We start from the raw sequence: 18870 nt of genomic DNA, 5'->3' as shown, positions 1-18870 counted from the left end.
AGCTGGGAAAAACAAAAGACCTAGAGTACACAATTCCCGCCCCTGACTTTTAAAAAATCCAGTTCTCTGATTGGTCCTCTGGTCAGGTGTTTGGTTCCCTTTGTTCACCCTTTACAGGCAAAAGAAAATTAACCCTTACCTTACCTATCTACTTATGACAACGTGGGAGATAAACAAACCGGCCGCGCCCACCTGGGGCTTTCCCTGGACAAGCGACGACCCCAGTTTGAGAAACACTGCTCTAGAGACCTTCAGTGAAACTGCATTTGCAGCATGAATGAGACCAGGTGTTGCGCCTCAACCCATATGTCCTTGTCACGAGAGAGAAGAGGCTTGAGGAGTCTTCAGGATGCTGGTTACTCATAATTCTGTAGCTCTTTCTAGTTCACAGATTGGGAAATGTAGCTTGTGCTTCACAGTTACCACATAAGGTCCATCTTGGCCTGCATTCAGCAGTCATGGAATGGACTGCGTACTACATTACATGCAGCATCTCTTTATTAAACAGGGGGGTTCTTTCAGTTCTTAGTGCAGAACTCCATAGGCTGCATCTGGCTTGCAGGCTGAGCTTGGAGTTTTCCCCTCTCTAAAGGACTCACCTTAATGCTATTTCATTGGTGCAACATACTGTCTAGGTATACGTCCTATTTGATGTGCACTTGTGAACTCATCCATCCCAGAAGAATCTAGGCACCAGTGAGGCTGCTCCTGTGAGTAAGGCAAGCTGGATTTGGTTCACATTTTGTGGACCTGAGCAAATGGAAACATTTCCCTTCCTCCACCCCTTTTCACCTGTTGTGAAATTCATACGATCTGCACCTCCATAAGCCATATCAGTTGCTCAGGGCACAAAGCCCTGATCGACAAGGGAGGATTTTTTAATACAGTTTATAAAGTGTTTTGCTGATCCCACCTCACTGTGGCTTTATTTACGGCTCTTCATTTTAAAACAGTGAGTTTTTTTGCATTTTCTTATGAGGCTGGACCCTATAGCATCTCTGATTCTGCTTCCATTGAAGCTAGTGACAAAATTCACATTCAAATCAATGGTGCAGACTGAACCTTTTATTACACATGCCATTCCTTGCAGTCCTTAATAATATTTCATGTTATAACATGATCACCGTTATCACAGCATTATGTGCCTGGTACAGTATATGCTCCATACGCAGAATCCCTCAGGACAGCTTGTGGATTTGTATTATTTTTTCATTCGTAAACCAATGCGGTAGGATATTCTGTGTCTGGTCACTTTTTAGAAATAAACAGACTGACTACAGAAATCAGGCTAGAGGTTCCCATTGGTGTCACAGAGACACGTTGTGTTTTGATTTCTAAATACTGAATACACTCTCTCCACTTGCCCTTTGGAGCAAGTACTGAATGGCATTCCTTTCAAGTGGAATGGTAGCCACATTCCTACCAACCAACCTACAAACACTATGTAGAAAAATGGAATTCTATTTAGTCTATGGTTTGTGGGCAGCTTGATTCTGCCATTCCCAGTAGTTTAGACAAAAGTTTAATATATCTGTAGACAAATAATCTATCGGGGTCACAGTTCTGGCTCCCACACAACAATGCTGAGAGCTTTGGACCAGATCAGCTCTTCCTTGTAATTGCATACGTATCACTGTGTAAAAATAACTACTCCTCTATCTGATGCACTGTAAATTGCTAACGTTTGTATTCACTGCAGCCCATTCTCTTAGCAGCATGTAAAACTGTACTTACGGAACACAGCTCCCGCTGCTCTCCAAGTTAAGAAATCAAGCCGTTAACGAACAAATCCAGGCTCAGTTAACGCCCCCCCCGGCATACCTGCCTGGTATGGCAAGCAGCCAAGCTGGCCAGCTTATCACAGTCAGTTTCAGACTTACAGTTTCCTTGTACTAATAGATGCTAAATGAAGTTGCACTTCAAGGGTTTGGGAGGCGTGTCCTATCTCTCTTTCCAAGTCCGTTTGCTGTAATCCAATGCTCAGCCTGATGATGTCAAGCAGCTACTTGCTCAGTTTCAACCTCCCTGCACATAGGAGGATCTATTTCCTTTTAGCAAAAGCTTTGTTTAGATTTGCATTGTAACCTCATCTCCCAGCAGCTGCATGTGGCTTAACATCCTTCCTTCAATTTTGAACACTGTTGCCTTTGTCACAGAGGTCTCCTGCTTACTGTAACAACCACTAAAGATCTTCCACCTGTTTAGTGCCTTGTGTGGACAGCTGTTCTAGGTTCCCTTTGCATATTGTTCAGATTCACTTCTCAGCTGCACCTTGGTGTTTTTCCTTTTTCCTAAGTGTTTTGGTATGATGTGCTGTAACAACCAACACAGTGAGAACAATTTTATGGGAGACAGCAAAAGGAAAAACCCAATGGAGTAACAACCTTAAATTTTATAGAGCACTTTTTGCCTCAAAGGATCCCAAAGTGCATACAATACTTTAAATAATTATCTGAAGTCCATGCACACTTTACTTCAACCACCACTGAAATGTAGTCTACTCTGGGGTGAAAAGCAGCAACTATTAACAGCACTACACAACAATTAAGGACCGAAGGCTCAGAGACAGCATAGTGGCAAGCAGTGTGAAAATCCAGATATGACAGATAGATACTATTATTATTTATTTGTGTTATATTAGTGCAATCAGGATTAGGGCCCCATTGTGCTAGGCTCTGTACAGACAAATTAGGAAGCCATAGTCCCTCCCCAAAGAGTTTACAATCTGGTTTAAGATAAAATATAATCAGTGGGTGTGGCATAAATGAAAAATATGCTACATGCTCACAGGGTCTGATCCAATTCCCACTACAGACAATGAGAGCTTTCCCACTGACTTTAACAGATTTGGACTGGGGCCAAGGTGAGCAATTTGGTGAGAATAACCAGAGCGGAGTGAACTTAGTTTCTCCAGCTTCAGTCTTGCGATACACATGATAGAAATCAAATCAGACTAGTAGCTGGGAGATGTTCCCATCCTGTGCTTCTTCCATAAGGTACCAGATGGCCATTGGTGCCATCCAGTCTCAACCTCACTAGTTGCCTTCACACCAGCTGGGAAAATCCCCTTCATACCAAGAAAAGGCAGCTTAACTGGGTCTGCTGTGAATCTGTTTTACTCTATCTCCTCCAGAGAGACTCTCTTTTTATGTTAATTAGAAAAGAACAAACCATTCAGTCTGATATAGACTCACATTAGCCCCTGCCACATGTGCCGGAAGAGAGAACAGTACCAGAAGAAAAGGTAGACAGCAAGAGAATTGCCATGGTGATTCCAGTAAGTCATTGAAGAAGGAAAAAGCCAGTCAGCAAAGCCAGGTGTGCCCTCTATTTTTGTAATCTCTGAGCCCAAACCAACCTGGAGTGCCTAGAATCTCTGAGCATCTTGACTCGATTCTCTTTTGTTCTGAGGCCAACTTCAGGAAGTGAGTCTTATTTCCAAAAACATATCAGTTGACATCAACCAATCTCTCTATGGTACTTTTGAGTCACACATTATTACTTACCCAAAATTAACTGTAAGAAATTCTGAACACAAAGCAATGCCTGTATTGGAGACACATAATTGGCAGAGGGAGGCTCTGCAGCATGATTGCTGAGAGATACATTATCCAGCAACAGCACCAACAGATTGCTCTGCTGATCCAGTGAGGGCTGGAGTTCCTGCAGTCACTCCAGCTCTGATGTTAAATAAACCCACAGATCTAGGGGGTCTCACACAAATGCTTAGACTGTAAGGCCTTTGGGGCAGAGACTGACTTTTAGATTCCTTGTCTGGGGCTCCTATGAGCTACCATCACAGAGCCAATATTCAATAATAATAATAAAGCATGATAGAGATGCAGGAGCATGGGCACACTGTGTTTGCTCCTTAGGGATCGCCAATCCTGCCTCCTAACTGCTCCCTTTGTCTCCTCCTATTCTCTGCTTTGGTCCTGCTTTCTCCCTGCCTCCAGCGTTTAGAACAGCCTCCTGTACCCTGTGTTCTTTTCCTCCCACTAACCCACGTGTTCCCTGAAGACACCTAGGGCATCTCCTCACTGATGCTGCCTCTACTAGGGCTGGTCAAAAATTCTTCATCAAAGCTCTTCTTCAATGGGTTTTCAAGTCAACAAAATGTTGACTTTTCATTGAAAACTGGAAACCCAAATCTTTGTGGCCAAAAACTGAAAACTTTGGGGGGTTGGCCAAAAAATTGTAGTTTTTGGTATTTTGATGAAAGTAAAAAAATGTCTAAGGAAACTTCCTTCCCTCCACATTTTCTTAATAGTTCTCATCTCCACCTCTCCTTGAACTGCCTTTTTCTATTTCAGTGGTTTTCAAACTTTTTTCATTTGCAGACCCCTAAAAAATGTCAATATGGAGGCACAGACCCCTTTGGAAATCTTAGACATGGGTCCGCAGACCCCAGGTTGAAAACCACGGTTCTATGGTAAAAGCAACCTTTTGTGGACCCCCTTAAACATAGTCCACGGACCCCCAGGGGTTCAGGAACCACAGGTTGAAAACCATTGTTCTACTGGATTTGAGTGTAAGATCTTCGGGGCAGAGACCTTCTGTTTCACAGACTTTCTGAAGTAGTGGGTTAAAAAATAAAAAAACCTTCCAGGCCACAATGGTGAACACGTATCAATAGGCCCAGAGAGCTAGGAAGAAATTGATTGACTAGATTAACACAAAGTTGGGCAAACAGGTTCAGCAAAAGATACAACTAGCCTTGATGCTCAGTGCATGAAGCCTCTCATATCACTGTTACTCCAGTTCGCTACTGTGTCTTTCTAAAGTGTTCATTTTGCTGTTTCTTGCCTTCTAGCTGCCTGATCTGCGTGGCCCAGGCCAGGTGGGAAGTGACATGGCCACTTTGGACAAGAGGAATATTGGTTTTGCTGTAGCAGGCTGCTGATGTCTGTTGTTTCCTATGGAGCCACCAGAGCTGGCCTGCAAGGAAATCACAATATTTGTTTCTTGAGAGTCACGTATTATGTGGCAGGGAACAGTCTTCGGAGCCGCCCTGCAAGGAATTAACAGAACTATCAGGCTTCGCAGCTGGGACTGTGATTTTGCAGCCATGGACTTCACTGGACTCTGGTGCAGCAAAGGATAACAAAGCATGTGACAGTGAGGAGCCCAAGGTGTCCTGGGGCTGATCGTTGTTCTTTAGCTTGTGATCAAAGGGAACAGGGGAAATGGCATTCTCAAGGGGCTGTGTGAACCGATCCTCAAGGCTGATAACATTCGGACACAATCACCACCGCAGCTGAGTGCTGCTTAACTGTGCACCCACTAAATGTTCCAGTAAGAAAAACAAACAGCAGAAAGGACTGTTAGGAACTCCTGCACAGCAAGGAAATAATCTCTTCTTTCAGAAAGACCTGACCTGCTTCTGACTTAAATGCAGTCTGAATTTAGTTCTCCACAAAAGGTATCTGACATTTTTACATCAATACACATGGGATTATCTATGTTCCTTGCATAAATTAGGTTTCCCACTAGCATAAAACTGTACCTAAGGGCTCCATTAATGTTACTCGATGATACAGACAAAGAAATATGGAGTTGCACAATATAGGTCTGAAAAAAATGTGGCAGGCTCTGATTTTTGCCAGACTTCCTACCCCCACCCCCCACTTTAAACAAACTTTGGGTCATAAAAAGCAGAGCTCATTTCAACAAGCTGCTGGGCTTGTTAAGGAAAGTGGGGAAATCTGCAACTTTCCAGTAAAACACTGAAAGCTGGCAATGTTGGGATGAGAAAAAGACTATTGGCTGAAAGCAGTTTTAGTGACAAATTACCCTCTTTCTTTCTGCCTGAAATCTAAAAGAGTGGGCCCTGTTTGTCAGTGTCCTAAGATAATGCAGGAGCATCGACATGTCCCCAGACAAATCATCCTGGGGCTCCCAGGCCAATTTCAAAGCTATAAAACCAGATATATTCAGCAGCAGGCTGTGAAATATACAAAAATCGAGGAATTTGTAAAGCGCCTAATCCACTAACCAGCCACATCAGGATTATCTGTATTAATGGCTGGGGTCTGATGACCATTTGTGGGGGGAGAGGCATTAGCAGCTTTGTGTCACTGGGAATGTGTGGACATGCAGAGAGAGACACACTTGGGACGCTGCTGCTGAGCTGCTCAGCCTGGGGATCTCATGCCAGCAGGGCAGAGTACTCTCAAAACATGTTTACTTTGAGCAGAAACTATTTATAGTGCCAATAATCTGCATGGAGACACGAAAGATTTTTGTTGCAAAATGAGTGGTAGGGCTTTGCTTCTGGACAATTTCACTCCACACGTTTATACCGTTCCCCTGACCTGCTGCTGGTCCCAGGGCATCTTATCTCCTCTGCTGTTTAACCAAACACTTCTTTAAATGTTTGGCCCAGCTATTTAGTTGCTTGAGTCTGATCCCAAACTCTTTCCAGAGAATATGTATTTTTCTATTAAATAAAAAAGGCTTTGCTTTTACTTTATGAAAATAAATCACTGCCCATGGAAAAATATGTTCCAATTATTCATTTTTTGTATAGCATCTTCCATGTGAATGGTCTTGCAAAAGAATTCACTGCCAGTTGCATGCATATATAGAGAGGCAGCATATGTGAACAGATCTCAGATTTAGACCTAATAGTGAGCTATGCTACCACGTGATGATGATGATGATGATGATGATTCACAGAGTTTAAGGGCAGAAGAATCCATTAGATCAGAGGTTCTCAACAATTTTTTTTCTGAGGCCCCCCCAACATGCTATAAAAACTCCATGGCCCACCTGTGCCACAACAACTGATTTTGTGCATGTAAAACCCAGGGCTGGAATTAGGGGGTAGCAAGCAAGGCAATTGCCCGGGGCCCCACACCACAGGCGCCCCCCGTGAAACTAAGTTGTTCAGACTTCGGCTTCAGCCCTGAGTGGCAGGGCTCAGGGACCTGGGCTTCAGCCCTGCGTGGTGGGGGTTCAGCTTTCTTCCATGGGCCCCCGCGAGTCTAATGCTGGCCCTGCTTGGCGGCCCCCCTGAAACCTGCTTGCGGCCCCCTACAGGGCTCCGAACCCCTGGTTGAGAACCATTGCATTAGATCATCTAGCCTGGCCTCCTGTGTAATATAGGCCATTACATTTCACCCAGTTACCCCTGTATTGAGCCCAGTAGCTTGTCACACCCAGAAAGGCATCCACTCTTGATCTGAAGGCATCAAAAGATGGAGAATCCACCACTTCTGTGGGGATTTTGTTGCAGAGGTTAATCACCCTCACTGTTAAAACAGTGTTCCTTATTTCCAATTTGAATTTGTCTGGCTTCAGCTTCCAGTCACTGGTTCTTGTTATGCCTTTGTTTCTCTGCTAGATGAAAGAGCCCTTTAGTGCCCACTATTTTCTCCCCATGAAGGTACTTATACACTGTTATCATGAAACATCTCAGTCTTCCTTTTGGTAATCTCAACAGACTGTGCTCTTTAAGTCTCTCACTATACAGCATTTTCTCCAGCCCTTGAATCATTTTGGGGTTTTTTTTTCCCTCCAGTTTTTCAACATTCTTTTTAAAATACAGACACCAGAACTAGATTTGGTTTTCCAGTATTGGTGTCACCAATGCCCTTATACAGAGGAAAAATCACCCCATGCTCTGCTTACTACTCCCCTGTTTATACATCCAAGGATCACATTCGTCCGTTCTGCCCTAGCATTTCACTGGCATCTCATGGTAAGTTGCTTGTCCACAATGACCCCTAGATCCTTTTTAGAGTTACTGCTAACATCTAGAGTTACATTCTGTAGGTATGCCTTGCATTGCTTGTTCCTAGATGTAGAACTTCGCATTTGGCTGCATTAAAACACATGTTTTGAATGGGCCTAGTTAGCAAGTGATCCAGATTGCTTTGTATGACCTCCCTGTTCTCATCGTTATTTACCACTCCACCAATATTTGTGTCAACCATAAATTTTATCCGCAGTGATTCTTCCAGACCATGATTAAAATATTGAATAACATCAGGCCTAATACTGACCCCCATGGAACCCTCCTAGAAAACCCGCATTCAATGATGATTCCGCATTGACAACTATTTTTTCAAATCTGTCAGTTACCCAATTCTAAAACCATTTAATGTGTGCTGTATCGATAGTGTATAGTACTATTTTTTAAATCAGAATATCATGCAGTACAAAGTCAAATGCCTTATTAAAAGCTAAGTATATTACATCTATTCAGTTACTTTTATCAACCAAACTTGTAATCTCATCAAAGAATGAAGTCAGGTTTATTTGACAAGACCTATTTTCCATAAAGCCACATTGACTGGCATTAATTTTATTCCTAGCCTTTAATCTGGTATTAATTTGAACCCTGATATACATCTATATAGCACCTTTCATCCAGACAGATCCCAAAGCATGTTACAAACTAACTTACATGCTATATAATGATATAGGACTCACTTTACTGGCTGCCTATAGGATGAAATGCAGCAACCATTTAACAGCGCAAAGCAGAGAGACCAAGCATAAATCCTTCTTGTTTGTTTGTCGAAAAGGATCCAGAGGTTTCTTCAGTGTAAGCTGACAAAGGTCACGCACCCAGCTATCTATTCATCAGAAAACCATCCTACTTGCAAAAGCTGTCTTGTTTGTGTGACAGAGACATGAGTATCAGCATCTGCTGTGGGTAGCTCTCAGTGTAATTCAGAACAGGAAAAAAATATATATGGTGCATTTATCAAATGTTAGGTTGGATTGGCTATTGGAGGCTTCTGATTACCAGCCGGGGCCAAGTACACAACGGGAGCAGAAAATGAGAGCCTGCATAATGTAGTATCAAGGAAGATCTGGTAAGTGAGTTTCTCTGAGTTGTTTACAACAGAGAGACTTTCAGGAGTTTCTCAAAGTGCTATGCTCTGATTTTCCCTTTCCTTCCAAAAAGTCAGTTGACCTAGTTACAGGAAAGTAGATAGCAAGATAGATTGTTATTTGAGATTCTCACTTTTGGACAGTGGAATGAAGCGCTAATAAAACAGAAGTAAATGGAATCCTTCACTCTCTGTGTAGCACAGTGTTTCTCAAACTGGGGTTGTTGCTTGTGCAGGGAAAGCCCATGGGGGGCCGGGTCGGTTTGTTTACCTGCCCCATCTGCAGGCCCGGCTGATCACGGCTCCCACTGGCTGCGGTTTGCCACTGCAGGCCAATGGGAGCTGCTGGAAGCAGCAGCCAGTATGTCCCTCGGCCCACGCTGCTTCCAGCAGCTCCCATTGGCCCGCAGCAGCAAACTGTGGCCAGTGGGAGCCGCGATCAGCCAGACCTGCGGACGGGGCAGGTAAACAAACCGGCCCAGCCTGCCGGGGCTTTCCCTACACAAGCGGCAACTCTAGTTTGAGAAACACTGGTGTAGCAGGTGCTAAAGGCTACAGGCTGTGATCCCTCCCCTCTCCCTATTAACGGCTAAAATAATGAGTCTCACTGTAAATCTGAAGAAGCCCTGTAGAGATTTAGGTCCTGATTTCTGCTCCCAGACAATGTAATGCCGCAAACTTTAATGGCAATATTCCTGATGATATATACTGGTGAAAGATCGGAATCAGGCCTTTGCATCCGACTCATGGTTTCTAAGCTGTCATTGAGTCACAGAACTTTAATCCTCATGCTTCAGGGCATATCCTGAGTCAATAAGCCTCCCCTGTTCAGCTTTATGTTAAAAGTGTGAGGTGCCTTGCACAAAATGGCAACCAAATTTCAGTACCTGCTGACAGATAACTGAGCACAGGTTATGCTGCCAGTTACCATTCGTGACAAGGAGGTTTCATATTTTGGTCATCATTTTTTTTCCCCTCTGCGATGAGAATCCTAGAGATCCCTGCTACATCCAGCAAGATTTTGATTTAAAAAACATAGTGAGTACATGGGAATACATGGGAGTAAAGAGGAAGTGTCTATTTGATACCATTGTGTCTAGCTATGGATCCTGTATTTTTGCAAAGTCTTAGCATTTCTCAGCACAGTGGGAAACTTCTGAAATCCATGCATGTACCATCAGGCCATATTCTGACTTCCATTGGTATGTGATACATATGATTACACAAGAAACGAGAAAACTCAGGAAGGTGTGTTTGTAAGAAGAAGTAGAATCATCTATGGAGAGGAATACTCACTAGAATCATTTATAGTGCCAATTGTTCATCCACTACAGCCTGATCCAAAGCCCAATTAAATGTCCTAAAAGAAGTAGCAAATATAGTTACATCGGAGCAATGAAAAATGTAAACTATTCCCTGGAATCTAAAAAACAAAGTGTGACTGTATTTCACAAGAACAGCAAGCTGATAATAGAGCTATTTATAAGGCTGGAAAAATACTTTGCTTCAGATACTGAAATGTTAATGGAGGAAAAATCTGTCAGGGTGTGCTGCTTTTGTGGTCAGTGAGCTCTTTCAACTCTGCAAAAATGTGACTGCAAAAAAGTTATTAAGTCTTAACGTGTGAATTTCCTGGACTGGCCCAGTGGTTTCAGGCATGATCTGCAGCAGCTATTCTTTATAACTGCCTGTAACAATGCCCGCACTTTCCCACTCCTGAGGCACTGCAAATTGTGGTCAGTTTCTGCATAAAGTACGTACTGATTTCATGAGCACTGAATATACATGTTTAACTTGCCCAACATTATTCAGGGGGAAACAGTTGATTCAGCATCTCCCAAGCAGTGACACCAGTGAAGGTGATGATGGGTCCTGGAGCTGGTATCTTCTTATTAGACTCTTGGGGAGGGGGGCATTAAAAAAGAAAAGTCTAGGATGGAAAAACACTCACACATGCTGGAATGCAGTGACACACCCTGAGCGACAAGACTTGGAAGAGAAAGACCAAATTATTAATAGTAATTTATGAAGCATCCTGTATCCCTTAAGTGCCTGATCTCAACACTATATGAGTTTTCTGTGCTAAAAAGAATGCAACTGTAGTTTTGAATTGAGAGGCAGAAAAGCAATGTTTCCTAAATCCTCATCACACAAAGAAGAATGTCCCAAAGGTCAAACCCTCTTCACTTGGGATCAAACCTCCCAGTAAACAGAAAGGAAAATGGTAAACACTGCAGTCCTGTTCTCTGTCAAAGACTCTGAAATGCATGTTTATACCGGGAATACTGTGGTTATGCTAATTAGTGGGTTGCACACAATACAATAACAAGGACACTTTGCAAAAGACTGGTTGTAAAACACTCCTAGAAGATTAAAGCTAGACCAGCTAGCTTGAAAATATATATATATATATATATATATATATATGGGTTGGTTTGGAGGTTTGTGGCAGAGAGGGGTTGTTTTCTTTTGTTTTTGTGCCACTGCTAACATAATTGAGGTAGATAGATATAGTGATGGACTATTGAAGTCAGTGGAAGGTGCCAGCTCCTCAGCACATATAGTTACTTAGATGCCTGAATATGAATTGAGGAGCCTAATTCTGGCACCCATTTGTTAAGCTCTTGGCCATAGCACCTTTACTAATTACTGTGCACCAGGATCACCTGAAACTAGGATAATCTCAAACTTCTGCAAAATCCGGTAAATGGTATTTTTGAGTTTAAATACAGATGTGAGTCTCTTTGAAACCTTTTCGGGGGTTGCTGCCCGCTTTTGTTATCTTGAAACTATTTCTGGGACTTACAGCCTAGGTCCCCAGCGAGCTTCAACTTCTTAAAAAGATTTACTTTCTTGACCACATTATCAACACACACATTTCTCTCCTGCAGGGGAGAAATGTGTGTGTTGATAATGTGGTCAAGAAAGTAAATCTTTTTAAGAAGTTGAAGGAATTCATTTTTCACTTTTCTTCCCTTAAAGTTTCTGAACAGAAGGAGAAAGAGATTTGGAAAAGTCAAGCCAGGCAACAGTGGGCAGGGATTTATCTCAGGCATCTGGGTGATCATGTGTTTTTCCTTTAGGAATGAATTCAGTCTCCTAACTGGAGACACAAGGGGACTGTTTTCCTCTTTTTTTAAACCAGTGCAAAAACAACATGAGCAATTGTAACATGTTAAACACTTCCTGGCAGTGCGACAAAAATCTGACATCTAAAATGTCAGTGATGAGGCCAGGAGGATTTACATGATTAACAAAGTATTAACTCCTTCACTGCCTTCAGAGCATCCCCTTGGAAAGCGAAAGTCTGCGACTAGAGCACAATGGAAAGAAAGAGAGAGGACGTCAAGAACAAAGAGAAATGGCCGTGCTCTGTAGTTTTCTACATTGCTATATATGCTATCACTAAAGATATTTGGACCAGGGCCCCAGCTAGTATAAATCACCAGCGCTCTCACAGCTACACCAGCTGATACCAGCTGAGGATCCAGTATGTTTATATTTTACATAAAGACCTATGAGCCTCCCCCCACCCCCGACTCGCTGCTACTTCTTCCAAATCTTGGAGCAAAGTCATTCATAATTGTGAGTTTATAACAGCAGAATCAATTAATAAATACATGAGTAAACACTTGCGTAGTAATCTATATCTTCCAAGCTGTATACAAAGAGGAGTTACTTAAGGTTACCAACACCCCTTTGGGCTGCATTGATTTTATTATTCCATTTTATAGATGAGAGAGCAGTTAACAGGCTAAGTGACTGACCCAGCAGATCATAGAATCATAGAATATCAGAGTTAGAAGAGACCTCAGGAGGTCATCTAGTCCCACCCCCTCCTCAAAGCAGGACCAATTCCAACTAAATCATCCCAACCAGGACTTTGTCAAGCCTGATCTTAAAAAACTCCAGTGAAGGAGATTTCTACCACCCTCCCTAGTAACTACATTCCGCAAGTGCATTTACAATCTCTGAGTGAAAAGTTTTCCCTAAATCCAGACCTAAACCTTCCCCACTGCAACTTGAGACCATTTACTCCTCGTTCTGTCATCTGAATACCACTGGAGAACAATCTCGATCTCCTCTTTGGAACCCCTTTCAGGTAGTTGAAAGCAGCTATCACAATCCCCCCTCTTTTCTCTTCTTGCAGACAAACAATCCGTTCCCTCCAGCCTCGTCACTCCATAAGTCATGATGGGTTCCAGCCCCTAATAATTTTGTTGCCTCTCCCACTGGACATCTTTCCAATTTTCCACATTTCTTGCGTAGTGTGGGGCCCAAACTGGACCAGATACTTAACCAGATGAGCCTCACCAATGGTGAAATAGAGGGGAATGCTACATGTCCTCGATCTGCTGGCATGCCCTGCTATTTATACAGCCCAATAATGCTGTTAGCCTCTTTGGCAAACAAGGGCATACTGTTGACTCATCCAGCTTCTCGTCCACTGTAACCCCTAGGTCCTTTTCTGCAGAACGGCTGCCTAGCCATTCGGTCCTTAGTCTGTAGCAATGCATGGGATTCTTCCATCCTAAGTGCAGGACTCTGCCCTTGTCCTTGTTGAACCTCATCAGATTTCTTCTGGCCCAATCCTCTAATTATCTAGGTCCCTCTGTATCCTATCCCTACCCTCCAGTGTATCTACTAGTACTCCCAGTTTAGTGTCATCTGCAAACTCGCTGAGGGTGCAGTCCACACCATCCTCCAGATCATTAATGAAGATACTGAACAAAACCAGCCCCAGGACCAACTGTTGGGGCACTCCCCTTGATACTGGCTGCCAACTAGACATGGAGCCATTGATCACTACCCATTGAGCCCGACGATCTAGCCAGCTTTCTATCCACCTTATAGTCCATTCATCCAGCCCGTACTTCTTTAACTTGCTGGCAGAGGCAGGATTAACTTGGGAGTTCCAGTCTCCCAGTCCCAACATCACTCCACTAGGGTCTTGCTGCCTCTTCTATTGCTCTAGGAATAGTTGATGTCATAGATTTAACAGCATGACTTCAGTGCAGGCTCCAATGGGAGAGCATTGGCTGAGAGGCAGCAAAACCACATTTGAACCAAAATAAAGAAGTCCAGAAAAAAAGATTTCAAACAGTGAATGGAGTTCACATTTGAAACACATTCATGGGTGGATGTGTACACTGCTCTGTTTGAACGCTTGTCTGGTATGTTTTCATTCTAAAGGGATATCAGAATACAAAGAAGCACCCACTAAACACCCTAAATTCCATTACCAATCCCATGTCTGAAGTGGTCACTTTAAATTAAGGGCCAGATCCTCAGTCTTCACACAGATGCTTTACAGTGCTCTGGCAGCACAAAGGGCCATAAAGCAGCTCTAATTAGTACCACCAGGTGGGAAAACTGACTTTATGCTACTTTCTAATAGCACAGTATCTCTGGCACTAGTGCACATTGGGAATGTGCTGGGATGTGAGGAGGGCTGGCTGGTGGGCCCTGGGTTCCAATAACCCCCTTATGGGCTGTTACTACTAGTGCAAATTAGAACAGCCTTGAGGCTCTAACAGGCACCAGCAGCCCCAGGGGTTGGGAGAGACATGCCGGCCCTTCCTTCTCAGGTCCTATACCAAGTGCAGCTCAGCGGACCCAAAAGTCAGAGTCTAAGATCCTCAGCTGATTTCCAGTGAAATGTTCACATTTTAATTAAAGACCCGCCTCTGCTTGGCAACCTAGTTTTGCTGGTCCCTTAGGAGGTTGATTCACAGATGTCACTGCAGTTCTGTATAATATTCATACTAGCATGTCTGTCTTTAAAGTTTTTTCAAAAGTTTCTTTTTTCTGTTATTTTTGATACTCTTTGATATGTTTGCATTTTACTATTGCCTCCATAAACAATGAGAAGAAATAGCTCAATAATAGAATTCCTGAATGTTAGATATATACTAATATGTCTCTCCAACTGTTTTATCAATAATCTGTATTCTGGCAGCTTCAGGAAACAATGGGCCTGATCCAAAGTCCATGGCACTCAGTGGAAAGGCATTTCTAGAGGGTTAGATGAGATCCTAAATTAACAAATTCTGAAAGAACCAACTGGTCAAACAAAACTAGAAAGACACAGAGATTATAATCTCTTTATCAAAAACAGTGACTCACGCTTGCACACTCATTGAGGGGATGGGAATGAAAACAGTGACTCAACCTGTTAAGGATTTAGACAGAGAAAAAATATATTTAAAAACATTTAGCAGCATTAGTAACAGCCACCGAGCGCAAAACACTACCCTGAGTAGCTGTCAATCAGCTCAGCAGATCACAAATAGAATGAGTCATTTATCCACATGACATGACAGAAGAATGGAAAGTCTCAGAAGGGCAAGGATGCTTACAATGCAGTAATGGTACATACAGTTAGAAAAGATGGAAATTATTAAATAGTGAGCAAGTGCTTCAGAGAAGAAGAAGAAATAAAAAGAAAAGAAAGATCTTGACATTGTGGGTCCAATGCAAGCAGATAAGAGTTGGACCTTGTAGATTTCCACTCACCACCGAACACTGCTTTCTTGAGGTACTAGAAAAAGATGGTAAGCAGGAAAGAGACCCAGCTGAAAAGACTGACTGGTGCTTCACTGGGGAATTATGGACAAACCATATGTGTTAACACCCAGACATTAATAGGGAAAGAATACCAGTATTTACTATATGCTAGTAGACCATGTTCCAGTGAAACTAACTTGGGAACTCTGTAGCTGTTATGGTGTTTGTATTTGGAGAGTTCTCCAGCCTTGACAAAACATCTAGATTTTGTGGAAACTATTTGAGTGCCCAATTAAAGAATAACTGAAATCAACAGTAGTGACAGCCACGTATGAGTAACTGAAGGCAGAACTTGGCCCAATACTTAATGATTAATATTCCTTAAGGATGAATGACTTTAAGTGATGTTTTCAAAGCCAGTTTTAAGGATTGGATAACTGAATACAGTTCAGCCTAAAAGAAAATACCTACAGGAACTGAACTAAACTATTGAGAAAACAATTCTCTTAAATGAAAACTCCACTATTAATTATGCCCAGTAGATCCAATTGATGTGGCAATCATTAATAATGGGGAAGACTAAACATTTTACAAAACAGTAGTCCAATGATTATTATTAGCAGGCAGAGAAGTGACTAATTGGGCTTATTAAAGAGCAAACTACAGCATCTCAGTGTTTCTGAAACACATACAATCCACAAGACAGGCCAGTGCCCAGCCATGTATACAGGTTAAAGGAGCTGTGATCAAAGGAAAACATACATTACATGTAATTTTATAATTATAAGCTTGACTTGTCAACAGCCCAGACTTTCCTATTCTGAAATTCCAATATGTTAAATGTCTGGCTAAAAAGTAACAAATTCTAAATTCTTCAATTCTACTCAGGATCTGTCACTTGTGAAAAAACAGAAACAAGCAGAATGAATCATCATCTACTACAGTGAACACAGAGGAATGTTCCACATCTTCACTATTATCTACGGAGACCCTTGTGATTAATATGGACAGCACTAATCCACAAGCCTGATAGCTTCTTGCCAGCAGTGTTGCACAAAGAACTGCACTGAATTGTCTCCAAGAAGGCTTGGCCAGATACGCTAAATTTTGCTTTAGAAACTGCCCAAGCAAGATTACATTTCAAGGACTTAATTCTTGCCCCTTCATTCAACTAACACATAGATACACACGGGATGCACCATTGGCTCAGTCTGGCGCAACCAATTCACATACCATAGCAGTTTATTTTTGTAAATGATTAGGATAACCTCATGGCATTTTCTGCTTCTTTTCCCACAGTTGATAGCACTAGGATGACTTCATCCTTATCTCTTGTTAGACATGTGTGGTTTGAAATGATGTTATGCAGAACCAGATGCATGCTAGGAAATAGAACGAGCATTTGGAAATCACTTGTGATGAACAACGTTGAAGGGGAAAGCTTTCTATGTTAAAAATTATCATTTGCCTTTCCAGAGCACATGCCACCTGAGGAGACTAAAGCACTTTGCAAACATTAATTAAGCCTCACATGGCCTGTGAAGACATCTTTATCCTCATGTTATAGCTAAAATTTTTACACAGCATCCATCACTATGATATCTGAATGCTTGTGACTTACTCGCTCACACAGTGAGTGATACAACTGGGAAGAGAATGCAGAATTCCTGACACTGTGCACGCACACACACATGCACACACAATGAAGCAGTTGAGATTCAGCTGTGACCTTTCCTGCCTAGAGATTTTTCTGGTGCATGTAAAAAGGATAAGAAAGTTAGGCTTCTAATAAGGTAAAGGTCTGAGTATTTCCTGGCACAGACCATATCAGGGACTTACTGAGAGTCCTGTCCCAGGGAGCACATTTAATTTTCACAGATGACCTGATTGCAAAGAGTGTGGCCCATGGAGATGACCAGTCCCAGCATGCAATTTCCCATATACAGCTGGAGGAGGGGCCCAGAGATGATAGGTCTCAGGACACAAAGCCTAATCTAATGTGTTGGGTGTGCTCTGGTTACATGTGTGGCCAAAATGCTTAGGTTTTCAGCTTGCTTTGTTGATTTCCCCTGCTTTGTTACACTGTGCCGTTACATTGTAAAGTGGTTTAGAAGGTCTAAGTATTAAAATTGCACGCTGAAAATGTCTTCTTTATTGCATGTCTGGTTATCTGGTAGCCAGTTTTTAGATGAGAAGTACAACCGAGGTTCTGACCATTTGTATCTGTTAAAAATTCCAAGTTTCTTTTCCTCGAAGTTGGCATGTAAACTCTGGTGCCCTAGCTAATTTACCACTGATGTTAATTAGTCTGCCTCACTACAGCCCCCTCCTCACTCCCTTTCAGTTTCATTTGCTCACATACTACAGGGATGGCTTTGATATGGGAATCTAGGTAGCCAGACATGGGCTTCTCCCTTTCTAAATTCTGTATTGTTGCTGTGTGTTGTTACCCAGATGCAATAGACTAGAGGCAAGGCATGAACTGGGCTGACGCACTCTCAGGTTTGCTTTTTATTTTCCAGTCTCAGCTTTCATTTAAAGGAGCAAGTCTCTTGCTGTTTCAGCTGTGAAGTAAACCTTGGAAATGTGAACTGATGCCTGATCTACACTACAAAGTTAAGTTGATATCAGTCACCTTGCATCAACCTATTTGTGCATGTGACTACACTGACTTTTGTCTCCGGACAATGTAAGAATCCATTATGGTGACTGTCACGGAGTGTGGGGGGACACAAGGCTCTGCACCCCCGGCTTCCTGCGATTCACCATGACTCTCAGCCAGCCAGTAAAGCAGAACGCTTATTTAGACGACAGGAACACAGTCCAAGACAGGTTTTGCAGGCACAGACAACAGGATCCCCCCCAGTTAGGTCCATCTTGGGGTCCCAGGGGCACCACAGCCCCATTTGGGGGTCAGAGCCCCATCTGGGCTCCCTTCCATTACACCAGCCAGCTCCTGAAACTCTCTCTCTCCCCAGCATCTCCTCCTCCACCTGGCCTCTAACCCCTTCCTGGGTTCTCACATTACATGCTCAGGTATACTCCCTCAAGGCCCATCTCCCATCCCCCAATGCAGACCATCCTCCCAGGCCAACACTCCCCACTCAGCATTCAAAGACCACAGTAAGAACAGTCCCAGTTCATCACAGTGACACAGTAAAACCACCTCCCTTGAAGGGCACAGAGCTTTACTTTACTTAAGTTCCTACAGTGCGATTGTGGAGACTGCATGACCTGTGTCAATCCTAACAGTTTTCCAACAATGATCTGATTACAGTTTTAAACTCCAGTGCCTAGAGGTCTGAGGCCAGAAACCTCTGCTCCTGCCTCCCCTTCCCTCCACCTTTAAAAGCCTTGTGTGTTTTTGAAATGCCTTTCCTGATTGTCCACCTTGGTAAGCACACCTAGCAGCTGATCCTTGTTGTGTGTAACTGCCCAAACAACCATGCTGGCCCCGTACACAAAAGGCAATAAATGTGTTCCTGCCTACAGTAGACTGGAAGTGTTGGATCTCCTGGGG

General features: G+C 42.9%; 1 protein-coding gene across 2 annotated transcripts in view; it reads right to left on the bottom strand.

Annotated features, from left to right (window-relative positions):
- PKIG (cAMP-dependent protein kinase inhibitor gamma) overlaps positions 1 to 1931 on the bottom strand; it is a 29868-nt gene extending 27937 nt beyond the window's left edge. For both annotated transcript variants that reach the window (XM_032767420.2, XM_032767419.2), the window contains exon 1: positions 1735 to 1931. The gene's annotated coding sequence lies outside the window, so the exon portion shown is untranslated. The remainder of the gene's footprint in view (positions 1 to 1734) is intronic.
- Between the last annotated feature and the right edge of the window lie 16939 nt (positions 1932 to 18870).

The sequence above is a fragment of the Chelonoidis abingdonii genome, chromosome 14 (assembly GCF_003597395.2).
Source record: "Chelonoidis abingdonii isolate Lonesome George chromosome 14, CheloAbing_2.0, whole genome shotgun sequence".
Lineage (NCBI taxonomy): Eukaryota > Metazoa > Chordata > Testudines > Testudinidae > Chelonoidis > Chelonoidis abingdonii.
Note: the sequence above shows the minus strand (reverse complement) of the source record. Positions and strands in the feature narration are given on the sequence as shown.